This window comes from Dromiciops gliroides, chromosome 4, assembly GCF_019393635.1.
Source record: "Dromiciops gliroides isolate mDroGli1 chromosome 4, mDroGli1.pri, whole genome shotgun sequence".
NCBI lineage: Eukaryota > Metazoa > Chordata > Mammalia > Microbiotheria > Microbiotheriidae > Dromiciops > Dromiciops gliroides.
In genome coordinates, this window is record NC_057864.1 from 411278180 (window position 1) to 411300761 (window position 22582).

Consider the following 22582-nt stretch of genomic DNA (forward strand, 5'->3'; position numbering starts at 1 on the left):
TGCTTCCTCTTCATAGAAAGGTGGGCGACTATGAATGTGGATTGTTGCATATATTGTCAGACTTTCCATATACATATAGACATACTATATAAATCCAGAAAAGTACAAACTGTTCCTGTTGATAACAAAGGGCAAAGAAGGTGGCCTGGTTACTGTCGGGCTAAAGGCTACTTACTATGACTAAAAGGGAAATGTCAATGGAATCATGGCTAAGTCCATGGAAAACCAGTGCCTAGATATCCCTGAGAGGTATACGTCACTCTTGCTGCCCCTCCCAGTAAAGGTGAATACCAAACATCAGGCTCTGTAGGCCTTCTTTGCAGGGGCCAAGGCTGTGCCTTCAGGCCAGCAGCAATGCCTCAGGGCCCAAAGGCAAACGCTAAAAAAATACCAACCACCTAAGAGACTGAAGTCAGAGCCAAGGCTCAGGTGAATTGCTCCTGTGACTGTGTAACTAGTGTCTTCCTGTTTCTGAACTTCCAGTGGCCTTGAGAAGCCCTAAGAGTTCTAAATCCTAGTGATAGTGTGGAAGTAGGAAGACATCTGGAACTAGAGTCAAGAGATTGGTGTTTGAATCTCGGCTCTGCCACATGCTAGGTATAGCTAGGTGGTACAGGGGATTGAGTGTTGGAGTCAAGAAGACTCATCCCCCTGAGTTCAAATCTAGCCTCAGATATTTACTAACTGTGACCCTAGGCAAGTCATTTAACCCTGTTTGCTTCAGTTTCCTCATCTATAAAATGAACTGGAGAAGGAAATGGCAAACCACTCCAGTATCTTTACCAAGAAAACCCCAAATGTGGTTATGAAGAGTCAGACATGCTTGGAAACAACTGAGCAACAAGAACCTGTGGGACCTTGGGTCTCACTTTCCACATCTGTAAAGTAAGAGTAATAGACTAAATAATACCTAAGTTCTTTTTAAATTTAACCTTTCATTTTCTATAATCCTGATTAAGTACATAAACTTAACAGCCCTCAAACAATTTTGTATAGCTCTAACTCACCCCACTCCCAGTCAGGCTAGACCCAGATATGACAGTGAATATTGTCAGCATTCCTTCCTCTTCATAATGACAAAGGGTTACTTGAGGAAAACTGGACAACTGTTAGGCTTCTATAAAGAGCCAGTGTTATTTTCTCTGTGTACAGAAAAAGAGGCCTTTTTTTTTTTTTTTTTTTTAGTGAGGCAATTGGGGTTAAGTGACTTGCCTAGGGTCACACAGCTAGTAAGTGTTAAGTGTCTGAGGCCGGATTTGAACTCAGGTACTCCTGACTCCAGGGCCGGTGCTCTATCCACTGTGCCATCTAGCTGCCCCTAAAGAGGCCTTTTTAAAATTCTTAATAACTTTAAAAACTAGTCAAAACAACCATTGCAGTAAAAACTAAGACATCTTCATGAGAGAGCATAAATTCCTAGGATCTATTTGTGTGAGGAGAAAGAGAAAGAATGAAACCTCCTAATCCCGCAGTAAGTTTTCATTGGTACACAGGGACCCAAGTTAAGACAAGAATTATATAACTCCTATTCCTCTGCTCATGAGAAGTTGTATTATTTTCATAGCCTGAAGCCTATGGTGTGAGAGGGAGCCATCTTGCCCTTTTCCCTTACCCTTATACTAACTATATGGACTGATTTGAAACAAGGTCACTTTAACCATCCCTTCTCTGGACTCCTTAAGGTAGGTTGCTAATATCCTTTTTTCTCTCCAGGCCACAAACACATAGAAAATACACATCCAGAGTCAGAAGGAAAAATATACTCTTTCTCAGGGGAAAAGAGATGGTGGGTGGGCTGGCAAGGCAGAGAATTCTACTGCTGTTTTCCGCTATTCACTGTCAAGGCCTAGTCCCACTGCTAATAGTAAGCAATGTGCAAAGATACTTGAGTCGTTGCCAGTTAATTAAAAATAAATTTATATTCCAAAGTTATTTTCTTTTATTCTTCAGTGAGCAAGTAATCCTGGGTGGCTTGCCAAGCTTTATACATTGATATATTCCTCTAGCTGTGATTTTTTTTTTTCACTAAAAGCAAAACTTCATATGCTTTAACCACTGGTGCTAAACTTTTATATAAGAATATGACAAAAATCATTGCAAATATTAAAAATTAAGCTTTTTTTTTTTTTTTTTAGTGAGGCAATTGGGGTTAAGTGACTTGCCCAGGGTCACACAGCTAATAAGTGTTAAGTGTCTGAGATTGGATTTGAACTCAGGTACTCCTGACTCCAGGGCTGGTGCTCTATCCACTGGGCCACCTAGCTGCCCCCAAAAATGTTTTTGGGTTTTTTGTTTTGTTTTGTTTTTGTTTTTATGGAACAATGAGGGCTAAGTGACTTGCCCAGGGTCACACAGTTAGTAAGTGTCAAGTGTCTGAGGCTGGATTTGAACTCAGGTCCTCCTGAATCCAGGGCCAGTGCTCTATCCACTGTACCACCTAGCTGCCCCAAAATTAAGCTTTTTTAGAAAGGGGTTTTGTTACATAAATAATGTTTGGTCAGATAGCCTGCCCTAAATAGTACTATTTCTCAGACCTTTTTTCAAGCTTTTTTAAAACTTAAATTCAATTCAATAAGCATTTATGCACCAAACATCATGGCAGGTGCTGGGAATACAAAGACAAAAATGTCCAAAAAAAAAAGATTGTTACAAAGACAAAAACGAAAACATCCCCTACCCTCAAGGAGCTTATATTCTACTGACAGTGTATAACTTGTCAGTTAGCAACCATGTTACCTACACAAATTAGTAAATATAAAATACACAGCAAGTAAATGCCCCCATCAAGATGCATTGAGAGGTGGGGGTAGGGCAGAGAGAAACAATAAAACTGTGAGATTGTGTGTATGTGTGTGTGTGTGTGTGTGTGTGTGTGTGTGTGTGAGAGGGGGTGGGGTGGGGAATGGCTTCATCTGAAGATGATGCTTGAATCGAATCTTAAATAGAACTCAGAATTATAAGAGACTGGAGTAAGGAAGGAGAAAGGAGAGCATTCCAATCATAAGAGACAGTCACAAAAATGGGAGGTGGAATGTTTTGCATGCAAGAAAAAGCACATAGGTCAATTTGTCTAAAAAGGAGAATACATAAGGAGAAAAGATGTTTAATTAACCACAGAAAGATAGGTTGGAGCCAGAGTTGAAGAGCTTTAAATTCCAGTTGGAGAAGAGTGTTGTTTACTCTAAATTCACATCTTTAGTCCAAAGTACTTGTGTTACAGTGACTCTATCACAAGTCAGTCTCATAAAGAAACTGAATTGAAGGTACTCTAAATAATATTTTTTCCAAGCTTATACAACCAGTCATTAGAATGACTAAAGAAAAATGTAGGTTGTTTGATTGATTCATAACTCACTGTAGAACACAAGAGATATAACTGCCTTTTGTGAAGGGCAGCATGAAAACCAGTTGGGAAAATGGCCACAAGCTTATCAGTACATCCTTCTCCCAGGGTATACTTACAAAGTAAAATAAATGAAATTCTCATTTCTTCTTTAATTTCCCATCATCAGTTTTTACTACTTCTGATTATGTGAGCAAGAAACCATTTTGCCATCTGATATAAAGTTATATTAGAGGTGACTGATTTAAATAGTCACCTATTTAAATAGTCTATTTAGTCATTTCAAAAGATATAGCCTGACTAATAGTCAGTTCAAACAGTGTACCCTTGGATTATATAGGTCATTTATCAATTCCAACATATCTCTATTGATTTTAGCCAGATGCACCAAATTTTCACGCTAGTAAAGAATGAAATATAACCAAAGCCAGGCAGCTGAAGACACAAATGAATCAAAGGTCTAAATAGGCATTTTGCAGAGGGCTTGAGGGAACTGTGAGAAAGAAATGGGTTGTCTGATCATGGTAGACTCCTCCCTCACTGGAGATTTTCAAGTAAGGGATGATGACCACCTTCCAGCAGTGTTGCAGAAGAGATTATAGATCACCTGCCGGTTGGATTAGCTAACCATTGAGCTCCCTTCTAACCCCTAGTTTCTCTGATTTTGAGAAGTTACATCAATCCCAAACTCCATCCCTTACAATCCAATCCCAATCTAATCCCACCTTTGTGTGTTTGCATCTTTAATTTTCATTAATGTCTTTTGTTTTTACACCATCTTTCCAAATGTATCTCTTTTGCTCCTGTCCCCAGAGTCATTTTCCCCTAGTCACAAAGAATAAAAAAGAGATAGGGAGAAAAGCAACTCAAGCAAAATCCACCAACACATCAACTGAGTATATTCGATATTCTACTTATAGTCCTCTGTTTCTGCAAAGACAGGAGGGAGGTACATGATCTCCCTTTTTCTTGGAAGCCAACACTGATTATGAGAATCACATTGTATTCCATCTCATTTTGCAGTCATTATATATAGTTTTCCTGGTTCTGCTTACTTTACTCAGCATCAGTTCTTCTAGGTCTTCCTGTGCCATTCTGTATTCCTCATAGTCATCATTTCTTATAGCTCAGGAATACTCTCATACACTCATCTACCACAATTTGTTTAGTTATTCCCTCCGGTGGATAGTGCCCATCCATTACTACCTACTAATAGTATTATCTTTTTTTTTTTTTTTGCGGGGCAATGGGGGTCAAGTGACTTGCCCAGGGTCACACGGCTAGTAAGTGTCAAGGGTCTGAGGCCAGATTTGAACTCAGGTACTCCTGAATCCAGAGCTGGTGCTTTATCCACTGCGGCACAGTATTATCTTTTAAGATAAGGGAGGAGGGGGGCAGCTAGGTGGTGAAGTAGGTAAAGCATCGGCCCTGGATTCAGGAGGACCTGAGTTCAAATCTGGCCTCAGACCCTTGACACTTACTAGCTGTGTGACCCTGGGCAAGTCACTTAACCCTCATTGCCCGGCCCAAAAAAAAAAAAACAAGATAAGGGAAGAGAAAATATGTAGGAGGAAAGGTTGGTCACCACTGTCAAAAGCTGCAGAGAAAACTAGGAGATTTTTTTTTAAGCCTTTGAAAAGAATGTCAATGAAAAGTACAAAACAAAGCCAGAGGCTATGTGATCATAAAGTCCAGTCTTGGCTCTTAAAAGAAATGGGGAATTGAAGAAATGTACTACCCCCACCTGACCCTGGTAGAACTCCAGCTACAGAATGTTGTGTACCCTTTTCCAAATGCATCACATACAAGTTACATATACTTTTCTAAGGGTCATTATTTCTTGGTTAGTTTTTTCTTGAGCAGTTTTTCTTCATGAAAAGAGAAGAGGGAAGGAACATATTCAGAAATGTCTATTTTGTAAAAACAGAAAATACAATAAAGCTTCTTCATTAAATACTCTTATATTTGCTGAGGTCATTGGCGGCCTCTGAGACCACCAGTAGTTTCAGACAAAAAACTCATTTACAAAGAGTTTTTACACCATTTTAAAGTTAATGGCTGGCTAGACAGCAAGATACGTCCTACAGTCACCTAAGTAATAAAGTAAAGAGTATGACTACCTGGAGTCGGGAAGACCTGAGTTCAATTCCCACTTCAGATACTTAGTGGCTATGTGACCATGAATAAAGCATCTAATCTCTTTGGGCCTCAGTTTCCTCAACTGTAAAATGGAAGGGTAGTACCAGATGGTCCCCTAACATCCCTTCCAGCTCTGGATCTAAGATCTTCACCTAGCAATTGCTTTCATTCAAATAAACTTTCAGGAGAAGTGATTTGATTTCATATTCATTCAGCAAATAATTAATAATAATAAATGAATGATTAAACATAACCTTCTAATGCATATGCACTGGAAGGTGCAAAGATAAATTAGAAAGAATCCCCATTTTCACCTCTGAGTCATTTTCCCATACTTTTAGACTGTCCTTAAAAATTTCCTCAATTTCCTACAACTGTGGAAAACTCCAACATCTGCAGGAGGAAAGAGCTTTGCTTTTACTCTGTCCCCTCCATCTATGATTCCTTCTGACACTGCCTCTGAACTCTCCACTGTTCCTGGAAACCTCTTAATGACAGTCTCGAGTCTTTCCCAATTGCCCAAGCCTCACCTCCCTCTAGGACATTTTCTGCCTCCTCTTGCTTTTGGCCTCCCTCTCACATCTTCCACTTCCCCACTCTTCTCTTTCTAGTCTGAATTTCTGTCTCTCCTTTTCCTCTTTCTGCTCCACCCTTGACTCGGCCCTGCAGCCCAGAGCTCAGGTCTCCTCTAGCTTCAGTCCTTATTCTGAAATCACTTCAAGAGTGTGGTCCCCATCTTTATGACTGATCAGTGGATCCCGAAACACTAAGAAAGACCAACAGTAACTGTAGAGAGTGACCCTGAGGCACAATGGCTAGCCCTAGGCTGCAATGCAGCTCCCTTTCAAAAGATAAGCAAGGGAATTGGGAAACAGCAAACCTCCCTTGGCAATACATGCTCTTCTTCAAGACCCAGAAAATTTCAAGTATTTCTGAATAACATACACATACAGCATTATTCCCTTAAATGGACTAGTTTTGGTTCTTGGGAAGCATATTATGTATGTAGCCTATGTAAGCTCGGGGTCATTCTCTTCCGACCTCCCACTCTCCCAGACAAGTCAAGCTCCCAGAGCAAGGCTTGCCTTCAGGCCTCTAGGGATACCTCTGAGAGGTCAGGGATGATCCTCCAGTGCCATTGGATAGAACCCCTACCAGTGTGCTTCCCTCCCAAGTTTATCAGTTGAGAAGCAATTTAGTAAATTAGCCTTAAGTAGCTTTAAAAAAGAATCTTTATTGAGATTAGTACAAAGAATCTCCCAAACATGTGTGACATGTTATCTAGAGTGCAGATCAAACTTACAGAACACATGTGGCAATGGGGTAATTCATGGCTCCTGGTTACTAGAGGTCTTTTTCCCCATTCTTGGGGTGATCAAGAAGTTTTCCACTTGCATGATGAATTTGTGTCTATCTGTATTGGTTCCCTATGTAATAGCTGATGTTAAGTCTCCAATGGGAAGAAGGTGGAAATGCCAAAATCTCTAGCTCTTTCAAAATTCCAAAGAACCTCGTCTGGCCAAAGTGGGCAAAAGTATTGGGGGGAAACCTGACCAATCATATCTTTTTTTTTTTTTTGCAGGGCAATGAGGGTTAAGTGACTTGCCCAGGGTCACACAGCTAGTAAGTGTCAAGCGTCTAAGGCTGGATTTGAACTCAGGTGCTCCTGGATCCAGGGCCGGTGCTTTATTCATTGTACCACCTAGCTGCCCCCCTGACCAATCATATCAAAGTTGTCCCACTATATACAGAGCACTGGGACATGGAAGGTGGTTCTACTCTCATGCCACATTTAGTCTAGCAGAAGGAAAAAACTAAAAGAAGATAACATACAATATTAGATGACAAATACATTAAGGGGTAGGTAAAATCTAAGGAACAAAGGTTGTTACTGGCTGGGGAATCAGGGAGATGTCTTTACAGATAGCATTTGAATCAAGCTTCAAAAAATGGTTAGGGAGAGCAGCTAGGTGGCTCAGTAGATAAAGCACCAACCCTGGATTCAGAAGGACCTGAGTTCAAATCTGGTCTCAGACACTTGACACTTACTAGCTGTGTGACCCTGGGCAAGTCATTTAACTAACCCTCAATGCCCTGACAAAATTTTTTTTTCAAATGGTTAGGAATCCAAGAGGGGAAGGAGGAAAGGAAGTGCATGCCAAGAGAATAATATGAATCAAGTCTAAAAATGTAGGGTGATGTTTAACATTGATTGTAATGTATAACCTATATCAAATTGCTTGCTGGCCTCAGGAGTGGGGAGGGAAGGGAAGGTGGAGGGAAAATTTGAAACTCAAAAAATATCTTTACATGTAATTGAGAAAAATTAAAAATTAAAATCAAATTAAAATTTTAAATGTAGGGTGATTCCAGTTTATGGGGGTTGGGGTGGACTAAATGCCAGAGAGGAGTACAAACTATATTTAGAATACAATTGGTGGTCCCTAATAATTTTTGAGTAAGGTGTTGACTAAACATAGGAACAAGAAAAATTAGTGTGGGCTTTTGAGAAGAGAGTAAAGTGAGAGGTAGCAAGATAGATACTTCTTAATATATCCTTTAAAATATAAATTGATCCATATACTATGACGATTGAGATGCTAGGCATATATGCAAAAGAGGTCAAAGAGAAAAAAAGATGTCCCCTATACCCCAAAATGTTGAAAGAAGTACTTTTGAGGTAGTAAAGAATTCAAGGGGGCAGCTAGATGGCACAGTAGATAAGGCACCAGCCCTGGATTCAGGAGGATCTGAGTTCAAATTCGGCCTCAGACCCTTGGCACTCACTAGCTGTTTGACCCTGGGCAAGTCACTCATTGCCTGGGCAAAAAGAAAAAAAGAATTCAAAACAAAGCAGATTGCCTGTTAATTGGCAAATAGCTCAATAAATTGTGGTATATGACCCTAGTAGGATATTATGGATATGAAATTTTCAGAGAAATATAGACAGACATATAAACTGAGGCAGAGTGAAGAAAGTAGAACCAGGAAAATAATATATGCATTGACTAAAACAGTGTAAATGGAAGAAAACAACAACAAAACAGAGATGGATGTGGTGCATTTATAATGACCAAACTTGCCCTCTAGAAGAGATAAAAAATTGGACTTTCCTCCCTTCACTGGAAAGGTGGGAGACTATAAATGTGGAATGTTGCATACACTATAACATGTGCTTCATATGTCAGTTGGATTTGTTCGATTCTTTGGATAGATCTGTGAAAAATGTCAACAAATAATGTACTCCATCAAAATTTCACAAGAGGGAATAGCAGATTCAGTGAAGAATAAGAAAAAATGCCTAGAAAATTATTGAGTTGGAAAAAGAATTGGAATCTTAGCAGATGAAAATCCCACAAATTTTAAAGAAAATTATAAATTTAAATTAAATTTAAAATTAAATTTAAAAATTTTAATTTAAAATTAAAATTATAAAATTCAGTGCTGGGGTGGGATACTATGGAGTAATAAGAATACTTAAATTTCTGACAGAATTGGAAATTAATGCAAATTTTTGAGAAAGGAATATGACATTATACATTAAGAATTAAAATTAAGAATTAAAAGATTTTTCATACTCCTTGACCCAATAATCTCATTGCTTGAACTATACCCTGCCTTTGTTACTAGAAGGAAAAATGGAGCTATCTACTAAAATATTTGTAGCTGTATTTTTCATAATAGCCAAAAAAAACCTCCCACAAACAATAGGGGGGAAAAGATGGGTCCAGTAGCAGGAATAACTGAACAAAATGTGGTATATGAATTTAATAAAAAATTATTGTTACATGAGAGATGAAAAGCATGAAATTTATCAAGGAATATGAAAAGATTTCTCAAGCCCTTTCAATCTAGCTCTAGATTTCATCTCCTAAATGAAACTACTTTCTCTGAGGTATAAATTATTTATTTTCTCAGTTTAATAGCCTTCTCTCAGTCCTCAGGGAACTTTGTTCAGGTCTGACATTGTTGACCAAGCCTTTAGGAAATATCTATCTCTTGGTTCATTTCCTACCTATCTAGTTGCCTCTTATCAGTTTTCTTTACCAGATTACTATCCATGTCTCATCCTCTATGTGTGGGAGAACCCCAAGGCTTTGCCATGGGCTCTCTTCTCTTTTCTCTTTATATACTCTCTCTCTCTCTCTCTCTCTCTTTCTCTCTCTCTCTCTGCTCTTATCAGTTCCCCTGGGTTTAATTTTCATCTCAAAAATGATGATTCATTCCCTGATCTGTCAATCCACGACTAAGCTATATCCTCAGCTCTAGTCCTACATCAAAACTACCTATTGGACATTGACATTCCCAATTAGATGCCATGCTGGCCCAGGGAGACTGCAGGGAAGAGAGGGATTTATGGCTGTTTGATGTTGTTGTTGGGGTTTTTTTGTATGAAAATTCAGTTGTGATTTAGCAGCCAATTAAAAGGTTTTTTTCTTCACCATGCAGTAGATAAAGAACAATCACAAAATACCTGAGCATGCTCTGAGTTGGAGGCAGGTCCCCTCTATTATATGTCATTATGAATTTCCAGAAGAAATCTCAGCAAACATCCATGTGAGTTGTCAACAAAAACACACTGATGGGGCAGCTAGGTGGCGCAGTGGATGGAGCACTGGTCCTGGATTCAGAGGGACCTGAGTTCAAGTCTGGTCTCAGACAGTTGGTACTTACTGGTTGTGTGACCCTGGGCAAGTCACTTAACCCCAGTTGCCTCAACAAAAAAAACCAAAACACTGAGCATGCTATGAGGACAGAGTTCTCATTGAACAGTTCCCCATTACTTTTAATTGATCCACTCTTCACTAAATATTTGAGTTTAGTCATTGCATTCAGTCCCTGGCTAGATAATTCCAAATACTATTTTTAAAACAAACAAACAAGTTTTCTTAGCTTAACAACATTCATTAGGTTAAGGGGACAATAGCACATCGAAGTGCAAGGACTTCTAGGGAAATGTTGTAAGAAAAAATTCTCCCCAAATATTTCACAAGTCTAGTGAAGTGGTGACCTGCCCATGAAGACTAATTTTTTTCATGATTTAATATTTAAAGAAAGATGCAAAAACCCCACTGAACCTACAGTGACAGAATTTTATTTGCATAACTTTTTTCTTTCACATTTTGTTAATTTCTATGAAATAAAACCCTCTTTATGTGACTAAATTTGTGAAAACTTTTTTGAGTTGAGGTGCCCATATTATGAGACTCCTAAATCTTAGTGTAGACATTCCTCTAAAACCCCATCTTCCCATTTCTCAGAACAAGGTAATTTTCTAACATATCATTTTTATCCATGTTGCTTTCTTGGGCAAAGTGGTGACGATGGTTTCCGAGTCATTCCAAACGCTGTAAGAAAGCATTGAAGAAATAATCCTAGATCACAATTACCCACTGCTCCTTCTTGCCCCAACCTCTCTCACAAAACTTGAAGATAAAAAATAACCAGACACACCCTAATAGCCCAATAAAACCACATTGCCTAATGAACAGTGGTTGTTAGTCTGGGAGCTCAGAGAAGCTATTTTTCATACTGTTTATTTTGAAGTTAACTTTGCACAGCAATAAAGATACCATTGTTAGGTGCAGGATCTAAATATTTTTCAAAGGCCATGCCAATCCCCTCCATGATCAGGAGGCACAGAAATACAACTCCACATTCTCTTGCTAACTCGGTTCACTGATAACATGGAAAAGGGATAGAAGGATAGGGAGAGGGGAGGCTGTGCACAAGCAAAAAGGAAGCCAGGATACTCCTCATCATCAAAAGGACACAACAATCTATGGGTTAATAAGCTTCGAAGGCCACCCAAGTCTCTGCAGTGTGGTCTCTGAAAGACAAGCAGCTCCCCTGTGCCAAGGTTCTATAAGAGCATCTCTTAGCTTAATTTAGCCAATAATGAGAAGCCAGAGGTGGGTCCCAGAGGTCCCAGAGGTTAGAGCTGTCTCTATTTCAGCCTCAAGAGAACAAAGGGTTCTGGAACCTTTCCCAAATGCAGCAGACCAAGGTAAACAGTCCTGGGGGACTTTTTGAATACCCCAATACTGAGTACATAAGATAGATAAGGATGCACCAGGGATTGGTGGAATTCCTTTGGTATCTGGGGCTGAATTTAGAGACTCATCAGTCCTTGTAGCTATTTCTCTACAACTTGTTTCCCCTCCCCTCTTTTGGAAAGAGATCTGGTCTAACCAGGCTGTATCAAAGACCTCTAATTCTCTTATCTTAATGCTTGGCTACCAGTGTCCCCTTGCACCCACTGAATGCAAAAGGCAGAAGTGGTTCTAGCCATGATTACAACACAGCTGTTAAAATTTGGAATATGTACCCATGGAGGTAAATAATTTACATCAATGAGCCAAAGAATTTAGTTCTAAGAGACATAGTCTCCTGTTGGAATACTTAGGTGTTTATTAGCCCCATATTCTCCTGGCACTCATTTAAAGGAGTCAGGATATGGATTTTATGACAATGGTGAAAAACATTGTTTAAAGAGAGGCATAGGGGGCAGCTAGATGGCGCAGTGGATAGAGCACCGGCCCTGGAGTCAGGAGTACCTGAATTCAAATCCGGCCTCAGACACTTAACACTTACTAGCTGTGTGACCCTGGGCAAGTCACTTAACCCCAATTGCTTCACTTTAAAACAAAAAAACAAAAAAACAAACAAATAAAGAGAGGCATAAAGAGTTATTATGCCCTCCTCTCAAGAGGTGTCAGGCATAACGATATAAGACATGCGTGAAAAAGAAAGAGCCAAATTATAGACAGGAAGAAATGACACATGTCAAGTTGGCAAAAATATAAATAATAAAAAGTTAGCAAAAAGCTATTCTACTATTTGCTTGATTTGATCATTTTAATTTCTGCTTTTCCTAGTAGAGTTTTTGAGTAAAGTGAAAGGTTGAAATTTGTTCATTCATTCATTCATTCATTTGTTTATTTATTTATTTTGCATAGCAACGAGGGTTAAGTGACTTGCCCAGAATCACACAGCTAGTAAGTGTCAAGTGTCTGACTCCAGATCTGAACTCATGTCTTGAACTCAGGTCCTCCTGAATCCAGGGCTGGTGCTTTTATACACTGCACCACCTAGCTGCCCTGTTGATTTAATTTTAACTTTGCTCATATATAACGTGAATGATCCATTCAGGTTCTAAAGAGGCTATATATATGAGCCAGCAACAGGAAAAATGAGATTTAACTTAGAAAACTACAGTCTAATAACTTGATGGAGAAACCCCAAATAGAATATTCAATGGGTATGAGATAGTTGGAAAAATATCAGGGCTTGTAAAGACATGAGAAAAGTAGCAGAAATCAAATAATTATTTAATTTTCTGAACACCGAGGGTGTGTCAATGGTTCTATGGGTCATAAATATGGACAGTATGAGTTGAAAATATAAAAATTTGGGGCATCTAGGTGGCACAGTGGATAAAGCACCAGCCCTGGATTCAGAAGGACCTGAGTTTAAATCTGGCCTCAGACACTTGACGCTTGACACTTACTAGCTATGTGAACCTGGGCAAGTCACTTAACCCTCATTGCCCCATCAAATATATATATATATATATATATATATATATATATATATATATTTGATTAGCCAAGCTTGCTTCCAGGAAAAAAAAGTTGAAAAAAAAGTGTCTTGATCCTCTCTTCAAAGAGGTGGGGGACATTGGATGTGAAATATTGCATATATGATCAGACATGCCTGATGTGTTGTTCAGTTTTATTTTATTGTTGCTGTTTTTCATCTTTGTTACAAGGGTGACTAGCTAGGTAATTTTTTTTAAGTGACATAAAATAAACCCCCCCAAAACAAGTGGTTTTTAAATTGATAAATCAAATTACTCACTTTTTGTCTTTGTGCCTGTTCTCACACTGGACCCTCCCCCAATGCCCTTCCTCTATATTTCCATGTTTCTAAATCTGTCCCCTTCTTCAAGGGCCACCACCAATCCCATGGATTCCATTAAGCCTTCCTTGACTATTACACTTTACTAAACTCTTCTTGTGTTTATAACATTCACAACACAGTTTAGTAACTGATTGCTTTATGTTGTCTTCACTTATCTTAGTCTTACTTCCTCATCTCAATTCTAAGATCCTTGAGGGTGAAGAATATGTTTCATATTTCTGTTTACATCCCACAGTGCCTTACCAGAGTGATGGCACCTTGAGGTCTCCCAAATTCATATCTTCTCTACAATTCCTACTGCTACCACTTTAGGAAAGCATTCATTATCTCTTATTTAGAGGATCAAAATGACATCCCAACTAATCTCCCCTCTAATCCATCCCAACATACCTTAACATATGCTTGATTAATCTCCCTCAAGCACATCTTTGATCATATCACTCCTGTGATCAAAACTCTTCAATAACTTCCCACTGTATTCCATATCATTGTAATAGTAGTAATAGTAGCCATAAATCATATTTATATGGCACTTTCAGGTTTACAAAGCATTGAAAGTATACTATTATCACCTCCAATTTACAGATGAAAAAACTGAGACTAAGGGTCACATGACCAGTGAGTACAAACTAAAAACTAAAAGAAAGTCCAAACTGCTTATCCTGACATGTAAGGCCTTTTATGATTTGGTACCAACATACTTTTCAATGTTTTCTCATGCTTCTGCCTTTCTTGTTCTCTATGCTCCACCAAAGTACTACTCATTGCTCCTTGAACATACCCCATGCTTTCCAACCATCTTGCTTTGACTCATTCTGTTTCCTCCAGATAGAATGAATGCCCTCTGCTCCCACCTCCACCTACTGAAATCTCTTTAGTTAAAAAAATTATCATGTATATAGAGTCTGAGTCCCCAAATAGAGTAGCCTGCCAACTACTCCCTAATCCATGATACCCAAGAAGCAATTTCTCTCTGGATTCACAGCTCACAAACCTGCATTTCTACTATCCTGAACCAAGGCAGATTAATATGCATGACATCATGGAGAGAGAACATTTACTTGGAACAGAATTCAAGGTAGATAACAAGGGGTTGAATTGAGCAACAAGTACTTTTCACTACCCATTTCCCAAACCTATTACCTCCCAAATGCTAAGGAATTAGAAAGTGAAAGTCTTTTAATGGAATTTAACATAGGCTACTGAGCTGAATCTCATTCTCCCTCTCTCTCTCTCTCTCTCCCTCTTTCCCTCCCTCCCTCTCCCACTCCCTCTCCTTTTCTTCCTCCTTTCCTCCTTCCCTCTTCTTCCCTCCTTGTCCCTACCTATCTCTCTTCCTGTTTGTTTCTCTCGGTGTCTCTCTCTAGCTGTCTCTGTGTTTCGCTGTTTCTGTGTCTTTTCCTCTCTGTCTGTCTCTGTCACTGTCTGTCTGTCTTTCTCTCCACCTGGGCTTCTCAGGTTCCACTTCAGTCTGAGGGACAGGGAGGATGTTAGACACTTGACAATCAGACTAACACTGAAATATGATGCCTACTAACTTCTAGCATCTTTCTCTTTGAGCTGACTTTCCATCTATCCCACATATCCTGTATGTACCTAGCTCTTTACGGATTATCTCTCCCATGTAAGTTCCTTAAGGACAGGAACTGTTTTTGTCTTTCTTTGTATTTCCAATACTTAGCACAGTGCCTAGTACATAATAGGTGCTTGATAAATCATTATTGACTGAATAACTGCCCCATATTTGGAAAGAATGGATTCAGCATGGAAACCGTGATGCATTGTACAGAGATGTATTCTTCCTCTCCAAAATTGGACAGGGAAAATCCTGCATCTACTTCTACCAGGGACTACTAACACTGGCATAGTGTCTCCCTCTGCTTCTTCTAGACTGATGCACAAACCCTGGCATAGCTGAAGAGAAAGCCTCCTTTAAGTTACTCCTGCCTCTGTCTCTGTCTGCCTCTGCTGACACAAGTTTTGTACAACTACAAGATTTCTATCCTTCTATCAAAGCAGGACTACAGAAAGTTGCTAAAATAAACCACAGACTTCTGGGACATGTAGTTCCCAAAGAAAGCATAGGGCAGACATACCCTATTTACACCTACATTGCTTATACCTGGCAAAAAATGTTTATTAAAATGAATTCAGCTGAATTATAGTAGGTCAGGTACATGATAATGACAGCTTCTACTACAGTATTGGGACTAGAAAGGAAGGAACAGATGTGAAAATTATTATAGCAGCAAAATTGGCAGTATTTAGCAACAGATTAAATGTAGGTTATAAAGAAGAGGAAAAAGCAAAGATAACACTACATTTTCAAATAAAGGCAACTGGGGAAATGGTTGTATCATAGACAGAAATAGGGAAATTGAAAGAAGCAAGTTTGAGGGAAGGGAGAGATAATAAGCTCAATTTAGGGCATGGTGACTTTATGGAATTTAGATAGGCACAAAGAGGAGAGAGGTGAACATTCCCAGTAGGACAAAAAACATGAACAAAAGCACAAAGGTAAGATTGTGGAAGAATAATTATTGCCTAGTCAGTAATAAATCAGGCTGAAGTAGATGGTTTGCGTTGGGAGCTAGTTTAGACAAAGTCAAAAGGGTATATTGTGACCAGATAATAAAAGGCATTGAATGTCAAGTTAAAGGAGAGCTATTAATGGGTTTTAAGCAAGGAAAGCAACATGATGAAACAGTGTTTTAGAAAAATTCAGTTTGTAGAAGTTTGTAAAGTAGAGCTGAAGAAAAGAAGAATGAAATTAGGAAGACCAATGACACTCTGGGGCCTGAGGACCTGTACTATGATGGCAACTACAAGAGTAGAAAGGTTTTATAAAATAAAAATCTAGTGATGGTTGGGGATGGGAGGGTGAAGGAAAGAGAGAAGATTCAAGAGAGACGATTTGAGATCGATTATTGTTGAATTTAAAGTTATGGGAGTCATGTAAGTAGAAGTGCCCAAGAGGCAATTTCAAATAAAGGACCAGAGAATGGAGACTAGAAAGAGATTTATGAATCGTAACATAGAAGCAACATTTGATTCTACATCTTTTGCCTCTTTTGGTATTCGTAGTGATTAGTACAGTGCATGGAACATGGAGGGCACTTAATAAGTGTTAATTGACTAACTGACTGACTGAAAATGAATAGGTAATTCAAGGGAGAGAGCATAATGAAAGAAAATTAAAGGGCCAATTCTGGGTAATACCTACCTTGGGGAGAAAGAAAATGAACCAGGGAGGGAGACAGAAATGGAAGAATAAGAGAGGTAAGAGAACCAGAATAGTGCAACATCATAGAGTCCAAGAGAAAAGAGAGTTTCAAAAAGAATTCAATCAACTACAGCAGGCACATCAAGAAGTCTAAATAGACTTCTTTTTTTTTTTTTTTTTTTGCGGGGTTATGGGGGTTAAGTGACTTTTCCAGAGTCACACAGCTAGTAAGTATCAAGTATCTGAAGTGGGATTTGAACTCAGGTACTCCTGAATCCAGGGCTGGTGCTTTACCCACTGCACCACCTAGCTGCCCCCCCTAAATAGACTTCTAAAATATATCCAACTTCTCAGCTAAGAAAGCATGTGACCCTGAAGAAATGAGTTTTGGAAGGGACAGAGTAATTTTAAAACAATTTTTATTATGGAACCAAAAAAAAATCCTATTTTCACCAAGATTGAATCCTGCTGAGAATTCATCTATGTAGGCCTTCCTCCCAACTGTGCTTTCACTTTAGTTGAGAGACATGATATCCACCAAAGAATGGCCTGAAACATGGGCAAAACTTAAAAATGTGTAAGAACCATTCCCCAATAAATAGGTTTTCGAAGGATATGAATAGACACTTCTCAGATGAAAAATCTAATCTATCAACATCCATATGAAAAAAGGTTCTGAGTCATTGAGAAAGAGAAATGCAACAAAAACAGCTTGGAGGTTCTACGTCATACCTAGCATTGGCAAAAATGACAAAGAAGAAATTAGTGATTGTTGAAAGGGTTGTTGAAGGGCAGGCATACTACTTACTGTACTGTTTGTTGACAGAGCTGTGAATTGGTCCTACTATTCTGGAAACAACTTGAAACTATTCCCAAAATCTCACTAAACTGTCCATATCCTTTGATCTAGAGATAGTACAATTAGGCATGGAACCCAAAGTGGTCAACAATAGAGAGAAAGGAATCATGTTAGAAAAAATATTTACTCTATGGAAACTCTTTTGTACATATTTTCTGAGAGATTTTTTTTTTTTTGCAGGGCAATGGGAGTTCAGTGACTTGACCAGGGTCACACAGCTAGTAAGTGTCAAGTGTCTGAGGTCGAATTTGAACTCAGGTACTCCTGAATCCAGGGCCAGTGCTTTATCCACTGCACCACCTAGCTGCCCCCTTGTACATCTTTTCTTTTCTTTTCTTCTTGCTCTCTTATTCTTTTGTTGTTCTTTTCCTTTAGCACAGTGCCTGATAGTAGGTGCTTAATAAATGTTTATTGCATTGAATTGAATTGTAGGAAAGAACTAGAAACAAAGTAGGTTTCAATTAACCAGGGAATGTTGAACAAACTGTGCTATTTGGATGAAATGGAATTTTATTGTGCTATAAGAAGTGACCAAAATGACAGATTAGAGAAATATGGGAAGATCTGTGTGAACTGATACAGAGTGAAGAGAGCTGTGATAGGTGTAATCTGAAATAACTGAGAAAACAAAGTTAAAAGCTCTTGAGTATGTCAATTTATTAAGCAATGCTTGGCAATGGCATAACAAATCAGTACCTCCTCGGGTTTCCTCAGCTTGGCAGTGGACCCCAAATATAGGGGGAGACAGATTTTTATGTATTAAAAGAAAATAATTAACATGATATAGAACAGAATTCAAAATTAGGTAATCTGATTTCCTTTTTTCATTTAATAGTATTTTTTTTTCTAACTACATGTAAAGTTAGTTTTCAACATTCATTTTTATAAGATTTCAAGTTCCGAATTTTTCCCCTCCATTCCTTCCCTTCCCCCTCCCCAAGACAGCAAGCAATCTGATGTAGGTTATATATTACAATCCTATTAAACACATTTCCACATGAATCATGTTGTGAAAGAAGAACCAGAACAAAAGGGAAACCAGAGAAAGAACAAACAAAAAAACAACCCAAAAAAGTGAAAATAGTATGCTTTGATCTGCAGTCAGACTCCATAGTTCTTTTTCTGGATGTCGGTAATCTGATTTGTAATTGAAGGGAAGATTAAGGGCTAAATTGGGAATGGGAAAGTGAACAGGTGTAATTCCCTGAAACCAGAAAAAAAGAGATGTTCCATTCCCCACCTGTGCCTGTATTCAATCAAAGAAACAAGGAAACAGTAACTGATTGATCAGTATAGGGCCAGTTTTCAGATAAGACATATGGGTTGCTTGAACATGTGTGTGTATACTTGTACACGTAATATACACACATGCATATATATGCATGCGTGCTTACACACACACACATACATACAATTGTGAGAAAACTCCTTGCATCAATCTTCAGCTCTGACTACGTTTCTGGTCAGCATAACATATCCTTAGTTAAGGGTCTCTAAGCAACAGGCAGAGGTGGTTAAGCTTTCTAGCCACGCAGGGCTAGATTCAAACAATGCAATAAAGTGTTTCCATAACTCCCATAATAAATATTGAATAAAGTTTTCTCACAAGACAGACTAAGCTGACAATTGAATAGAAAAGGAACCGAACGAGATCTAGAATTTAGTCACAAGATGAAATCCGTGGTTCACTCAATCCCAACAACTGTCTCAGAGTAGAATCAAAGGAACAATTTACATGATAACCATAATGTGAAGGGAAAACAAGTTTGGAAGACTTTAAACTTCTGATCAAAAAAGTGAATAATCACTACTTCAATGGACTCATGTTGACATATACCTCCCACCTCTAGACAGATAGGTGATTGGACTAAAACTACCAAGTGAGACATGGTCCATGTGTTGATTTGAATTACTTGACTGTACATATATCTTACAACCAAGAGCTTCTATTCAGAGTGGGAAGGGGAAAAGGTAGATTGGTCAGTGTGTAATAATAGATACAGGGGAAGAAAAGAGTCTCAATAAAACATTTTTTTAAATGTAAAGAAGAAAAAAGTATAGAGGGGAACAAAATTAAAGAAATTTTCTTTCTGCCTTACTAGATTTTAAAAATTACATAACACTGCACTTTTTCTTATACAACTTCTTTGTTGTTCTTTGCATCTTGAAATGTTTGTATTTCTTGTTGCTTGTCAAATTCACAATAAAGAAAAAAATCCAGGTAGGACTTAGATAGCAATACAAATACTTGCATATCCCTATTAAGATGCCCTTATACCTAGTAAGCCCTTAATAAATATTTATTGAATTGAATGCACCTCTAATCCTTACATGAAAGGCCCACGTGGTGAGAGATAAGGGCCAATTATTTTATGAGTTATTATTACAGTTCTGTTGATGTTAACCCCTATAATTTAGGACACATAATGTCAGCAGGGCCTTCTAATGCTTCTTACTGACTCCACTTCTCGATTGAAACAAGTGCTTGAAATTTGTCCTTTTTTTCTTTCGGAAAAAACCTCACCTCCCTCTCCTCCCCCACCTCTTCTACCCCAGCCTCTCATAAGTCCATTAACATCACATGTCCTGGACTACTTTAGTGGAAAGATTAAGGCCATTAAGGTAGGTCTTTCAGCCCGCTTCTCCAGTCTTCAAACTTCTCAATATTGTTCTTTTTTCTCTTGCTCTTTGATCACAAAAGAAGGGATATTCCTATTCCACGTGAAGGCTAATCCCTTTACCTGTACCTTTCTAGTAATTTCCTCAAAAGAGGGTAAAGTTAAAACAACTCTGAATTTGGAGTCAGAACCTAGGTCTAAATCCTGGTTCTGCCACATACTCCCCCACGAACCCCAGGGCAAGTAACTAGATTTGCCTGTACCTCAGTTTCCTCATCTGTAAAATGAGGGAGTTGGAGATGATGACCTATAAAGTCCCTTCAAGCTCTAAACCTAGAATCCTATGCCTTCCTCCAGAATCTTGCTTAAATAAAAGTATCCCCTCTTTTTCATGCAGCTTAAATCTCTCCCTCTTCACCTGCTCCTTCCTACTTACCAACATGCTTAATTCTCCCAAACCTAAAAGTGAAAGCCCTGCTATAGCTCTCCTATCACCATCCAATTCCCTTCCTATTGTTCTCTTCCCCTTTATTATTAAACTTTTTTTAATTGTCCATTCTTTATATCTCTATTTTTTAAAAATTACTGTCTTCAACCCATTAAAAATCTGTCTTCTGATACAGTTGGGGCTGCCAAAGGCTCTGTATTGGCTCTTCTTCTCTTCTCCTTCTATATTTTTTATTTAGTGGTATCATCAGTTATCATGGATTAAATTATCATCTTCACTGGAAATCAAAGGAATGTCCTTCAATTGGGGAATGGCTAAACATATACAATGGTATATGATGGTGATGGAATATTATTGGCCTATAAGAAATGACAAGCAGGATGACTTCAGAAAGGCCTGAAAAGACATGTATGAAATGATGTATAGTGAAATGGGCAGAACCAGGAGCACATTGTACACAGTAACAGTAATAGTGTTTGATGAAGAATTGTGAATGACTTAACTATTCTCAGCAGTACAGTGATCTAAGATGATCCCAAAGGACTAACGATAAAGCATGCTATCCACGTCCAGAGAAAGATCTGATATTGATTGAACACAGACTGAAACATGCTATTTTTCACTTTTTTCATTTAAGTTTTCTTATCCAAAATGACTAATATGGCAATGTTTCATATAATTGCACATGTATAACCTATGTCTAATTGCTTACCTCCTCAGGAAGGAGGTAGGGGAGGGAGAGAAGGAGGGATAGAATTTGGAAGTCAAAACTTTAAATAAAAATGCTTATTACTATAAAAAATTATCTTCATGTCAAGAAACTCCATAATATCCTCTATCTGACATTCACAGCCTTGCCCTGTTCTACCCTTTCAGTCTGCTTATGCTTTATTCCCCACTTCATCTCTGCCACTTACTACCTGTGTACTTGCCTTTGTAAAGTCACTTCACCTCTACTTACTTGGATTTAGTAATCTGTAATAATAATTAATAATAATAACAATAATCAAAAAGTTAGACAAAGTGATTCAGGAACACTGGTTTCCTTGCTGTTCCTTGTATAAGATATTCCAATTTGAAGTATTTTCATGAGCTATTTCCCATACCTAGAATTCTCTCCCTCTTATCTAGGCCTTCTCAATTACCAGATAAAAAACCCACCTTCTAAAAGAAGACTTTTCCATTTCCCCCTTAATTCTAGTACCTTCCCTCTATTAACTGATTCTCTGGCTGCTCATCATGCCTAGAATACTCTCCCTCCTCAACTCCAACTTCTGGCTTTCCTAGTTTCCTTTAAGTCCCAACTAAAATCCTTACTACAAAAGAAAGCTTTTGTCAATTCTCTCTTTTTTGTCGGGGGATGGAGGGAAGGGCTTGGTTTGGTTTTGTTAGAGTTTTTTGTTTTGTTTTGTTTTGTTTTGGAGGGGCAGTGAGGGTTAAGTGACTTGCCCAGGGTCACACAGCTAGTAAGTGTCAAGTGTTTGAGTCCAAATTTGAACTCAGGTCCTCCTGAATCCAAGGCCAGTGCTTTATCCACTGTGCCACCTAGCTGCCCCATCTCTCCATAGTCTTTAACTCTACTTGACACCCTTTGTACTATACATTTGTTGCTACCTTGGCCTCTGATACTTTGCTGGTTTGCTCTTCCTCCTACTCCCTTCTCATATCTACTATGATAGCCCTTAATTTGGGTATTTCTTGGAAATCTTTTTTGGACTCCTTGTCTTTATAGTGCTTGGGAGCATTCACAAGTATAAGGATGGCTCCCCAAGAGAATGCCACCCCAGATACGAGCTACTCTGTTAGCCTTCATCCACTCCAAACAAATATAAGCAAAGAGACAGGAGTGGGGAGTGGGTGCAGAGCAGGGCACTAGGGCCAATAATTGGGCACAGAGCAGATAAGTAGTGCATAGCGGAGCAAGGTTCCAAAAAATAAATTTGCTTCTGCAGACACAGACTGTGCAGCCTCATGCTCTTGTCAGGGCAGCCGCACTGATCTTATTAGCGTCAGTGAAGTATGTGACGCC